Raw genomic sequence first — 13,938 nt, forward strand, 5'->3', positions numbered from 1 at the left:
GATGAAATGTTCCTATAAATAAAGTGGAATTTATTCAAACTTTACCAAAACTTCAACACATCAAATACAAGCAGCTCAGCAGGGAGTGGATGTGTGTTGCATGTGCCAGGTGGATGCAGAGAGAGGCCAGGGCCACGTTCAAACCTGAACACGCTGCACAGTGTTTTGTTCCATTTGTTAGGGATGAATGAAATGCTTCCTTGAAAGGATGTGTGCAGTCACCAGTGGGCGTGGAAGCATGTGCGCCCTCATTTGGTGGGTGTGCAAGAAAAGTCATCCTGTCACACAGCAATGCCTACATAAATCACACCACTCTGCTTAAAATAATAATGTTTAGTGAAGCAGGTGAAGCAAAGGGCTGCTTTTAATAGGCTGGGAGACCCAGGTGTGCTGCTTTAGCTGCTGAGCCTCTTATGACAGAACAGCGGAGAGTGGTAAGAAGGGAGGAGGGGGTCTGGCTGTGTTTGTGAACGATAGATGGTGTAACTCTGGGCATTTCTCTATCAAAGAGACGCTATGCTGTAAGGACATTGAGCTGCTAGCGGTTAGCATGAGACCGTACTATCTACCACGAGAGTTTACACACGTGATTATGATAGCTGTGTATGTCCCGCCCTCTGCTAACGCTGCAGCAGCCTGTGAGGTCCTGCACACTGTAACCAGCAGACTCCAAACACAGCACCCTCAGGCCCTTTTCCTGATCTCTGGGGACTTTAAAGATGATGTAACCATTTAATTATGGTTACATAATTAATTATGTAATTAATTATGCAAAATGCAAAACGCTCAGCTGTGTCTCCAATCAAAGCTCTGTAACTTCAGAGGTGATGTTCATATGTTGACTAATGGTTTTCTTTCATTTTTGATGTACTGCAGAATATTTGTATAAAATCCAGGCCAGGAAAATCTCCTTCATGTGTTTCTGTGTTTTGTCTTCAGCTACGTTGACACAAAGGCCTCTGCTGTGACGCTCACACCTTTGATAAAGTCTGGAGAGTGTCAGCTTCCTGTTTATAGATACAAAAATATGTAATGTTGTGAACTCTGGCCGCAGCGGCGCAAGAAAAAGGAGAATTACGGGAAGCACTCACAACAGGTAAAATCCAAATAACAAAGTAAAGTACGATAAAATAAAAACCAACAAAAGAACAACACAATATACTTCCCCGTACTGTTACTGCTAACCTCTGTTAACCTAGTAACTCTTACCTTCTAACTGACAGCTGGTCAATAAACGAGCTCCATAAACGCTCCATATTCACCTTTACATGGAATATAAAGGGAAAAGAAGAAACACAGTGCTGTGTCAGCGTTAGACATATAGATATATCCTTGCTTTTAATACATTTGAAGGTGGGTGGGAGAGGTGCTTCTCCGCGTAGTCTACGGTCTCTTTGGGATCGCTAAAGCTTTTCCTCACATCACCATGGGTCACTAACAGCTTTGCAGGGTATAGCAGTCTGTACCTGATGCCGGTCATCCCACGTAGTCTTCCTCTCATATTTGCAAATGCGGCTCTGCGTTTCCAACAGAGGGAGGGAAATCTGGGAGGATGTTTATTTTAAAAACCCTTATACATCAGGTTCTTGTTCTCTGCAGCTTTCAGCAGAATCTCCTCACCAATGTGGTAGTAGTGCAATCTCAAGATGATGGGCCGAGGAAGATGACTTTGTTTGGGACGCTGGCGATTCACTCTATGTGCTCGATCGATGAGTGGCTTCTCCTCGAGAGATAGCGCCTCCGCCAACAGGTGTGAACCAACTCAGTCATCTTGGGTCCCTCTGTGCCTTCTGGTATTCCTGCAGTTCTTAAATTATTCCTCCTGGAGTGCCTCAAGAGCTCCACATCTCTCATCTAACTTCTTTACCTCCGCAGACAAACGCTCCACAGTGGCCTGGAGAGTGGCGATGGTGTCAGAGTGGTTCGAGGCACAGTCCTGCAGTTCAGTCAAAATGTTATCATGCCTGGCCACGTCGCTTTTTATGTCCGAAATTGAGGGCTGGATGCTCTGGTTCAAGGATGATATCTCGCCTCCTATGGTGGTAGAAATCTCTAATATGCAAGTGTCCAGTGCTAGTTAGTTAGTTCTAGTTCTAGTGGTTAGTGGGGCTTTATTTGATGATTCTAGTGTGTGTTACATTGTTGTCATATTGTTGAGTCGCAGAGCTGTACAGTGTTACAGTTTCTGTAGAGTCTGGTATAAGGAACTCAGATCCCTCTGTGAATAATGTTCACTGAAACTGATCTGTAGTTAATGAACTAGTCAGGATTTACACTAGAGAATGTTTCTGCCATTACATGGCCTGTATTTGTAGAGCGCTTTACTCGTCCCTAAGGACCCCAAAGTGCTTTTTTGCCCAAGGACACAACGACCGAGACTGTCCGAGCCGGGGCTCGAACCGGCAACCTTCCGATTACAAGACGAGCTGCCAACTCTTGAGCCACGATCGGCCCACATATTGTTGTCTTTTGTTGCAGACACCAAGTGTTGAGATCCTGTCTCAACCTCCTACATTCTTCCAGCAGGTTACACATTATTTTTTGTATTTGGAATCAAATATATGTGTCAGTTGGGCCTAGTGCAGGGGTCAGCAACCTTTAACACCCAAAGAGCCTTTTGGACCCGGTTTCCACGCAAAGGGTCAGGGTTCGGGAAAACACTGGGAGCCGCAAATACTTTGTGACATCTAAAATGAAGATAACACTGTGTATATTGTTTTTACCTTTATGCTTTGTGTGAACAACTACAGTGTGTTGCTTATGAAATCCATGAAGTGCTACAGAGAAAATTACATTTGATTTATGTAATGAACACATTTTGAGCTCTTAAAGAAATATAACAAAGGAAAGCTGAACTACAATGATCCATGTAGCAAACACAAACTGTTATATCGCCTTTGGGCTTTTGGAGCCTTGACCTGACTTTTAAAAAAAGCGCGTTCATGCAAACATCGTCGGGTCTGCTGTGATATGTTTACAACGGGACTTCTGCTCCTGATCCTCTGCGCACAGCGTCTGCAGGTAAGGTAACTTTATTTATACCCAAAGGCAAGGTAAATTTGCTTTACAGAAAAATGACAGCATTTGACATCCCTTTAAAAACACACATACCTAGTAAATATATAAAGCTCACTGTGACACATACTTTAATATTTCGAATCAAAAACAGTTCTTATTTAATTCAGTGACAGCAACGGGGACAAAGCTGTTTTTATAACGCTTTGTCCTGCATCTCGGAAATAGAAACCTCCGTCCTGAGGGAAGAAGCTGAAATTCACCCCTTAGAGGATGGGAACCATTTTTAAGGATTGATAAAGCCATCCTCTGTACCTGCTCAGAGTACAGGGAGGCTAAACAAGACTGTGGCTCAGCTATCAGACGACTGGACCATCTCACTATCTGATTCAGAGAGTTTTTCTCTGTGACAGAGGTCTGACCGAACCATGCCACCAAACAAAAGGATAAAACAGACTCAATAAAAGAACGAGAAAACAAAGTTAACATTTTTTGGTCAATGTGGAAATGAACAAGTTTCCTAAGGCAATAAAGGTGCTGGTGACCCTTTTTACAAACTGATTTGCAATTTTGATCAAAGTTCAGTTTTTCATTGATTATGGTCCCAAGATATTTATATGATTGTACTTGCTCTATTTTCTGACCTTTAATTAAAGTGACTCCGTGCCCATTTTGTTGTTTCCTAAAATCAACAACCATGTCTTTTGTTTTAGATATGTTCAGCTGGAGATAAGACTCCTCCCACCACTGAACAAAGTCATCAATGACTGGGCCGTGGTTAGTTTCACCCTCTTTCAGTAAGCTGACAATAACAGAGTCATCTGCATATTTAATAATGACCCTGTTTTCATGTCTGCCCTGACACATGTTTGTATAGAGAGTGAATAATAAGGGCGATAGGACGCAGCCTTGAGGAGAACCTGTGGAGGAGAACACTGGGTCAGACAGAACCCCATTTATTCTCACTCTTTGTGACCTGTCAGTTAGAAAATCTAAAATCCAGCCCAGCAGGTTTTTCCTGATTTCAAACTGTTCTAAAAGTCTCTTAATTAAAATATGGGGCTGTGTTGTATTAAAAGCCGAAGAAAAATCAATGAAAAGAAGTCTTGCAAAAGTCCCTTTACTCTCTACATGTTTAAGAATCAGATTTAGTAAAGTCAAAAGTGCGTCCTCCACTCCTCTGTTGGGCCTGTATGCAAACTGCATTGGATCCAGCTGACCTTCAGTCTCTTCATAATCACATTTCTGATGATTTTTTCAAAGACTTTCATGACAACTGAAGTGAGGCAACAGGCCTGAAGTCGTTTAGATTTAGGGACAGGAACCACGACTGCTTCTTTGCAAAGAGAGGGCGCATGTTGTGTTTGCAAGGATTTGTTAAAAATAACCTGAAATATAGGACTGAGTTCATCAGCACAAGATTTAATTAGGCGGCCACTAATATTATCAGGACCTGGCTCTTGTTCACATTGACTGTATGAAAGGCCTTTTTAACATCGCTGAGTTCAATGATAAAGTGCTGAGTATCTCTCAGTTTCTGTTTCAGTTCCCAAATATCCTCGCTGAAATCAGAAGAACTAAAACGAGCATAAAACATGTTTAAAGCATTTGAAAATCTCTGTCTGAATTAAAACATCTAAAATGACCTGACTGCTGCTCTGGGGATTTTGAAACCCTGCTATGGTTTTCATACAAGTCCAGGCAGACCCAAAAGTTTTTGCAGCAAATTTGCTTTCAAGAAGGTTTTTGTCTGTTTTGCTTTCAACATCTCGATTTTCATTTCCTTGGTAGCTGTCTGAAAATCGGTAACAGCCCCTCTTTAAAGGCCTGTCTCTTTTTCCTTAAACAGGATTTGACACTTTTAGTGACCCATGGCTTATTGTTAGAGTACATTTTAACGCGCTTACGGGGTATAATCATGTCTTTACAAAATACTGCACAGGAGCTAGTAACATCCACCAAAGCGTCGAGATCATCTCCACAAGACTGAAGACGGGGCTGTACGAAGTCACTTTATCTCTACAGGACTGTAAGCTGTCGTCTGTGAGGCGTGAGCGTGTTTGTTTGAACACAGTTCACGGTGGAGAACAGCTGCTGACATAATGTGGATCCCAAGATCCATAACTGGCCTACCTGGGGCTGAAAGTCTCCATAAATGCAGGCGTTTCGGCGGCTACACCGGCTTCCACGAGTGTGACGCTTATTTTGAGAAAATAATAGAATATAAATGTATTTTTATATTTCAATATCACAATAATCTTCCAATGTAGAACTACAAGTTAAAAAAGAAGTAACATAAATCAAATCCACTTCAGCTAAATACTTCTCATTTATTTCCATCTTACATGCTGTGACTGCAGCCATTCCCACATCTCTGTGAATGGGACTCATGGACATGGATCAGTGGTTGTTGATCAATGGTCCTGAGAATCTGCATAATTAAGATGAAGGAACGGAGCTCCCAGCCCATCGTTCCTGCAGCTGCTTTCAGTCTTTATGCAAATGTCCTGTTTGTAAGACTGAAACCTGCAGCTGAGACTGAAGACGTCACCTGATGATGACGACACGTTTCTCCCACAAAACGCTGCGTCCAGATGAACAGAAGCAACAGACTCACTTTCCTGGATGATTGAGATGCATCAAGACTTCATTGTGTGTTACTTCTCATTCAGCACAGACACATTATTCCTGTTAGGTCATGTCAGCTGTCACTCAGTACAAGCACAACTGTGAACAACACAAACTTCTCTTCAATGTGTCACAGAAACACTAAGTGTGAGAGCCTGTATGACACACAGGACAGACTGTAAGCTCTGCTGGCTGCACAGCACTTTGTAACAGTTTTCCAACATGTCCTCCACCCGTGATGTCAGTGGTGGGACCCCAGTCACAGCAGTCAGCACCACCTCCTTTAAATGGATTTTATAGCAGTTCCTCCCGTTACTCGGTGCAACGCTTCTTAAATGTGTTTTTGCAGGATAAAACACAGCAGGTGGTGTAGAGAGGACGTCAGCTGACGGAGCAGAGGGAGGCAGACTGTGGATAAATGACAGAGTGAGAGGAGAGCAACCATGACAGAAGCACAGGTGTGGCAGATAGAAGTGGCTTTATAGACACTTATTGTCAGTCCTCGTGCATGCTGTGGAAATAAGTGTCTGTGTCATGAGGTGACATGTGAGCTTATCTTTGGTCAATAAAGCTGAACGACCAGTTTTCACTTTGCTTGTTACGCTTGTTTAGTGACGTCTGGGTTTCTGTGGAGCCCGAATTTTGATGAGTTCTGGTGAAATCATCTGAGATCATCTGAGCATCGGTGAAGAGTCAGCAGAGAAAGTGTGGGACAGAAGTTTGCTTTGGACACATGGACTGAAATCAAAAAGTAACAAACAGGATTTCCAATGGACAGTATGGAGAAGTGAAAGTACACAAAGGCTGTGCTGGAACACGTGTGTTACACTTTTTGACAGCTGAGAACAAAACACAATATTTTGCATCATCTCTGCAGTGTCTCTTCTTTCCTCTGCTGTTGTGCTTTTAGCTCCAAACTGTTTCAAATGGTTTGTCAGCAAGCTGACCTCTGACCTCTGCAGTACTAACTCCTGACCCGTACAAAGAGCGGGCGTTTCTGACCTTTGACCTGCAGCTGTATGTCTCTCAGTCTCAGTTCTTCTCTCCGTCACTGATGGAGCAGGTGTAGTTGCTGCTGACAGTCAGTCGTTTGTTTTCTCAGAGTGAGGCTGAAGTCTGAACTGTTCAGAGCATCAGGTCTCATCAACGTGCGCTGCTGTAACGCCGCTTTGTCCTCTGAGATCACCAGGTATGAAACCTGAGTGCTGACAGAGCAGCATGTTCCCCCTCATTCACCTCCACCACCACAGCCAAGGCATGCTGGGAAACTGAGGACACACAGACGGAGAACTGAAGTGTCTGCTGTGTGTTCATCTCAGAGTCCTCACAGGTGACACATTAGCTCCAGAACACCAAGCCAGGTGTTTGAAGCCTGACAGGGATTCTTCCCATCCAGAGGGAGGATTTAGCTGCACAACAATGAACATTAGTGTGTAGTTTAGAAACACAGACTGTGCCTGCACTGCATCTAGTGAAGAAAAGTGTTACTGCCAGAGAACGAGGCTCCTTTAAAGCAGCTGATATTAAGGTTGAAAAATCAACAATAAGCTGATGTAATCAACGTTTCACAAAATGGTCAGCAGCTAAAATCTGGAGCCGTTCTTTGGTGGTAATTAACAGTTTGTTCTTGTTAGCTAATTATGTCATTAAAGGTAGCAGCAGAAGCCTTGTGTTGAAAGCCCATTCACTCACACATTCACACAGTATGTGTGTGTCTGTGTTACACTGTGGACATCCCTTCTGTTGGAGCGCCATCTTGTGGCAGGTTTAAGAAATGTTCTTCTTGTAAATCCAAACTGATGCACCTCCATAGCAGACTGTGGAGGCTTTCAGTGACATGAAGACTTGATTTATACTGTCATATTCTCCTGTTACACAAAGCACAGCACGCTGAACATGGATGAACTGAAACTCCCAGCATCTGACTGAGGAAAAGCACAAATCATTCTCACACTGACTCCTGCTTGATTTTAGATTTGCTTTCAAATCCTCACACTTTCATATGAAGCACTAAATGGGCTCCAGACTGTTTATCTCAGCTTCCTGTCAAACACACTGCTGCTCACACCGAGGCTCAGTTTACTCCTCCAGCCTGGCTTAACCTGCTGTCTGTTAAAAACAGTCCCACACTCCTCTGTTTAATCCTTCTGATCAGACTCTTTGATTTTGTATTGTTTTTACCTGAAGTTGTGTTTTTGACATGGTTCTGTCTGTGAAATAAAGCTCACACACACACTGCTACAGTCCTTCATACACTTAGAAACGAAGCTGCTCCTTTCCTCAGTGCTGACACATAAAGAAGAGTTGGTTTTATATCCAACACGTCTCTGTTCCAGAAAACAGCTTCAGCAGCCTCTGAGTCTGAACTTGGAGTTGGTTATAAGCCACAGGCCTGTGTGCACAGCAATGAGGAAATATAATGCAGTAAGTGAAACATGGATGTGTGGAACAGATTATCCCAAAGGTTGATTCTGTTCATCTGGACGTTCTCAGTGAAACATTTGGTCTCTCGGTCAGGTGACTCCTTTAGTCTCAGCTGACTGCAGCTTTCCAAACCTTTGTCACTGGATCACTCACTTCATCTCCAACGTGTCCCTGACACAGACAGCTGGAGCCGTTACAGCAAAATCATTGATCATCGTTTTTAGAACATTAGCTGGTGTTGGTGGGCAGGCTAGCAGTGCTAATTGTTAGCACTAGTTCTGCTGCTCTCCCTTTGTCTCTGTTATTGTTGGTCTTTAGTGAACAATAGAAAGTGTCTTCATGAGACTGTTGCCTAATGTTCAAATGTAGATAACACCACCTGCACCAACCTGTTACACAGCACAACCCTCTGGTGTAGCTTTGCCCATACGGTAAAATATATAAATATATTTTAAAATACATTTTAAAATATATTTATATATTTTGAAATGTATTTTAGCACATATATTTTTTGGCCATTTTTTGTATATTTTGAAATATATTAATAAAATATATTTCAAAATACAATTTAAATGTATTTAAAATCATTCAAAAAAATATAAATTTAACCCTTCATATATTTCTAAGAAAACACATTCACATGTAACATCTGAAATAAATCTTTATTTGATGTTTAAAACATACATATAGCATATCAATCAAGCAAGGAATATTCATTTTATAAGTTTATTCTCATTACATACTTAAACATTCTAAAAGAAACACACACACATATACATATATGTGTATATATATATATATATATATATATATATATATACACACAGTCTCAGTTCCCCCAGCTTTCACGGCAATCCTCAAAGCCCTTCTGGACACGCTGGGAAACCCCTTCCTTACCCCCACTGTAACAAACAAAAGTCACAGTTCTATTACTTTTATCAGAGTTAAAATAAAAATGTGATTTATGTTAGCTGGCTTCATTTAGCAAACAGATATTTCTGTTTATACAGATACAGATATTAATACAGATATATTTTACGCATAATTTACCTCTTTTTTTTTCCTAGATGGGAAGTCTATCCAGTTCACATTACAGTAATGCTAACACCCCTTTTGGTCGTCTCTCCTTACCTTCCAGCATTCATAAATCTGTTGACCTTCTTTGTCTGAGACCAACCACTACAATGCATCATCACCTATTTGTATTGGTAACTTACTTTACAACCTATTTTAATGGTTGCAAAGTAAGTTACTTGTGCTGTATGCAATTTTAGATACACAGAAAGTCTTCACTTACTATATATGGCTGTCATAGTGTCCTTATCAAGGGCAGTTCTTCACTCTGCGCCGATGTCCGTTTTGCTCTGTCCTCCTATAAAAAGCATGAACATTTGAGTGTTTGACTAGTTTTAGATTTCCAAAAATTTGATATTTGTACAACTAAACATTTGAACTACAATTATTATTACTACTATTATTATTACTATTGAGCGATACTTTTATGGGTAATTTTTGGTAAAGAAACTGGTGACAGAGTTGTAGGCTTTTTAAAGTACTATTAGCTAACCATTTGAACTGACTTTCAAAGCTGATTACCTTTTAAATTGCTGTGGATCAAAACCTCCAGTGGGAAGGCGGCCATTAGAAGAACACGCACCATTGAACCTGAAAATAACAAAAACAAACAAAAAACAGAACAATATATAAGAGTCCGGTAGGGTAATAAATCTCTTCTGAAGCAATATAGTTATTTTGGGTGAAAAACAAAACATTCCTCTAAAATATATATACTGACATCAGCAATCAACATCATGATTGTAATTATTTCCTTTTTAGTACATCTACTGCTGTTTGCATGTGTCAAGCACTACGACTGTATCTATGCATATAAATTCACCATATATATCCAGCAAAAATGTTTTGTTATAGGAAAACAAACAAAGGCATTCAATCAGAGGTGAGAAATTAATTGGGAATATGAATTATAGGTGAACTATTCTTTACCTACTAGCAATCAAGCTTCTTTAACCAAGAAGCTTGAAATATTTGAATGTAAAATAAAATAAATAAATAAATAATAATAAAAATAACATGATGTAATTAAAATGCACAACTTACATTAACGAAATCTGCATTTGTATCCACAGGCTAAAAGTAAAACAGTAAATGTGTTAGTGATAGTACAGGTATTTGTAAAAAAAAAAAAAGAGGCAGTAACTGTGACGCTTCTAGTGGGATGCTAAATGCAGAGATTTATATTTACAGTATAATACTGCATGTACGGGTAGCTGTGTTGTGAACTGTAACTGAATATTAGAGAATCTCAGAGAAATTAAATGTATTTATTTTTTTAATTTATCAATCATAAAACTGTGTGTTTTGAAGGCCTGTTACGATAACGACTTTTTGTTGGTCGGTATATTGCCCCATAAACAATTGCGACAAGTTATGTCATTGTCATTTTAAGACCATTTTATGTCTTTGAATGTATAATCATAATATAACACCACCATAATGCAAGATCTACACACTTTCAATTGACAAACCAACATCTAATTCTTAAAGTATTTAGATCATTGAAATTAGGAATCAAAATATTAGATACCTTAAAAACTTGAATAAATAGTAAGTTTTCTAACAAATAGAAAACAATGATATTTAATGTTATTGTTTTGTTATCATTATATTTTATTTTTGTAAATATAATGGCGGATAAATTACATCATCAACAATTATTGAGGTCATGTACATGCATTGTGTGTTAAGTCGATATATCGATTATTGTGATAGGCCTACTGTTTTGGTATCATAACGAGCTTGTCAAACATGCATGACCACTAAACAATGTCTAAGCAGTAGTACTGGTCTGAATGACAACAAACCTAACTAGTGTTTTGGAAAATCTGTTAGAAAACAGTTATTTCAATAATTATGATTAGCATGTGACACAGACACCGCATAAAAAACCACAACAAATACTTACTTTAGGAGGATGGGGGAGGGCAGCATGAGGTTGAGACTTTGACATCTGTAAGAAACAAATTCATGTATTACAAACAAGTCACTTAAAAATACATTAATGTGGCAGACTGTTCCCTGTTCAGATGCAGTGTATAAGTACAATCAGGGCTGTCACAACAATGGGGTGGGGCCAAGTGGCTGCAACCCTAGGTACAATGTGCAGGTATATATAATTACATATAATATATGTGAATAAAGCAAGAATCTGTTTAGGTTAGTCACTGTGCTGACTGATGTTTGCTAGGTTTATATGATTGCAAACTGCACAAAAACAACAACAGCAACAACATTAATGACAATGACAAACAAAATTACTTACATTTATGTAAATCTCACATTAGGAAGATCTGCATTCGATTTCATGGGCTGAAATAAATAGGCAGAAACATTACTGCTAAAAAAATAAAAAAACAAAAACTCTAAAAAGCCTAAAAATGACTTAAAAAGCAAGGAAATGTGGAACATTGTAATTAGCGAACATTAATAAAGCATAACTGTTCTTTGTTTCTAACCTTGGTAAGTACTCTGTAGCCAGAAGGAGAGGTAGGATTTCTGTGAAAGCCAAATTAAATGTGAATAGGCTTTGATAGTTATTGAGAAGGCAGAATAATAAGAAAAGGCAAAAGTACGTCACAATATAATTAATTAAGTTACATATTTTGATTACCAAATTATGGAAGCGTGGAGCTGCCACCCAGGCAAAAGAAAAATAGAGCTATATCACGTTATGACGTGAAATGTTTATTGTTCTAACATTATGCTTTTCATGTTTGTATAATATAATATCACGTTATTATAATATACATAATTGTCACGTTCGCACAATATTGTACGGACGTGATAATTATGTACATTTTTCGTACAATGTTGTTCAAACATGTTGTTCAAACATGATAGTATATTGTTAGAACGATAAACTTTTCACGTTATAACGTGATATACTTATATTTCTCTTTTGCCTGGGTGGCAGCTCTACGCTTCCGTTCCAAATACACGAGAATAAAGTAATATTACATGGGAAAAGGCACCTGCTAGCTTGATGATGGAGGCTTCTTAGACTGGCCACCCGCCTTGGCTTCTTGTCGCCACTCCACGAAATAAAGGTCCGTTTCCTCCATGCCGGCTAATTATTCATCCTCATTAAAATCTCGTATATGTTCAGTTGGCAGAATTGAGAATTTTACATCTTCCAACCACTTAATTAACGCGGACATAATCGGCTTGTTTCTTCCCGTCTCCTGTATCCGGCCGTTCCTCTCGCTGTCAGATTTCGCGCCTCAGAGACGTCGTTATTTTTCAAAAAAAAAAAAAAAAAAGAAGAAAGAAAGAAAGAAAGAAACAGCAACAACTACTAAAGAGAGTTTTTGCACGTTCATTGCACATTTGTGGGAATGTTTAAATATTTAATTTTTATTAATTACTTTTCATTATATCTTTATTTTTTAAACCACCGTGGCAATGCGCATGCGCATACACTCCTGCATGCAAAGGGCTTTGGAGTTGACGTAATGTCGCAATGCATTGTGGGAGCGTAGCACCATCTTGGCAGGTCACGAATCAAAACAAGATTGCTACGAACCATTCTGAAACATAGCTCAAAAGAAAATGACGGTATAGAGACAGATTCTGTCCAGATGCAAAGAGACGGTACTTGATTGTTGAAATGTGGACCTGTATGAAATATAGCCGTGGAGTAGAAACCCTGAAGACCAAACCGCTATTGACTTAGCATGATCTACTCTCATACCTTGTCTGTGGAGTCAGAGCATACACGGCGCACCAATTTCGCAATTATAAATCTCTGGAGGCGCACATCCAATTCACCAAGGACTGGGTACAAGATTTGGCTATTTTTAAGCCTCCACGTTGTGAGTACGGTGTCATTCAAGCAAAGGTAAGTCAGCTTGAGTACTGCGAGTAAAATGCGTTTGATTCCCCCCAACATTCAAATTAGTGCTAGCAAAAATTCATTCGTGAGGGGGAAATTACAGTGAGAACATGTAGAGGCTCTGTTAGAGGGATAACATAGTGAGTTCAGTGCATTGATGTGACATTGTCCTGAAGGATTTAGTTATTCTTTATGGTTAAAGAAATTGCCCTAATTAATTCATATTTATTATAAATAATCCTAATTACACATCTTGCTTCCTTGTTTGTGTCCTGTGTCACTAAAAATACATTCTGTTTTAGTTTTATACATTGATTAATGACCTGCAGAATCTCCTTGTCATATTAGGTGTCCATAGTTGTCACTTAAAGTTGAACTTTATGTTTTCTCCCTCTTGAAAGTGATTACATCCTTGCATTACATACTTTAGGTTCATTTTTTGCTGATAGGTTTCTAAAAAGAAACATGCAGATTTAGAATATAACATGCAGCGTTCTATAGATGGATACATAAAAACACTTTATTTGTTACATTTATGATAAATGGATTTGAAAGTAAATAAAACACATTTGTGTCGGCCTTGGCTCATAGTTCTTGTCTTTAAATGAACTTTGTCTGTGTGTGTTTCAGGTCCTGCACTCTTAAAGACTGAATTGCAGCATTGCAGCCACAGGTCATTGTGAGCATCACAGGGAAGGTTGAAGCCGCCCACTGCAGCTGTATGACTAGAGTCGTGGAGACTTGCAGCCATGTCACTGCTCTTCTGTTTAATGTAGAAGCAACAGTGAGGATCTGTGGCACAAGGACTGTTACAGATGAACCTGCATACTGGGTTTTGCTGGGTAATATGACCAAGATACAGCCAGAGGTTGGCCATAAGATAGACTTCTCCTCTTCAGCTGCCCAAAAAAAAGGTTCTTGATCAAAACATAGACAGACCATCTGTAGTGACAGGTAAAAGA

The 13,938-nt window shown here is 39.5% G+C and overlaps 1 long non-coding RNA gene across 1 annotated transcript; it reads right to left on the bottom strand.

The window, feature by feature from the left end:
• Nucleotides 1–11,048: 11,048 nt before the first annotated feature.
• LOC143413607 (uncharacterized) lies at nt 11,049–12,281 on the bottom strand. Its single transcript, XR_013094216.1, has 4 exons — nt 12,117–12,281; nt 11,601–11,640; nt 11,408–11,454; nt 11,049–11,095 (listed from the first exon to the last, which is right to left on the bottom strand). It is a non-coding gene; the product is annotated as an uncharacterized LOC143413607 (long non-coding RNA).
• Between the last annotated feature and the right edge of the window lie 1,657 nt (nt 12,282–13,938).

The sequence above is a fragment of the Maylandia zebra genome, linkage group LG2, assembly GCF_041146795.1.
Source record: "Maylandia zebra isolate NMK-2024a linkage group LG2, Mzebra_GT3a, whole genome shotgun sequence".
Taxonomy (NCBI): domain Eukaryota; kingdom Metazoa; phylum Chordata; class Actinopteri; order Cichliformes; family Cichlidae; genus Maylandia; species Maylandia zebra.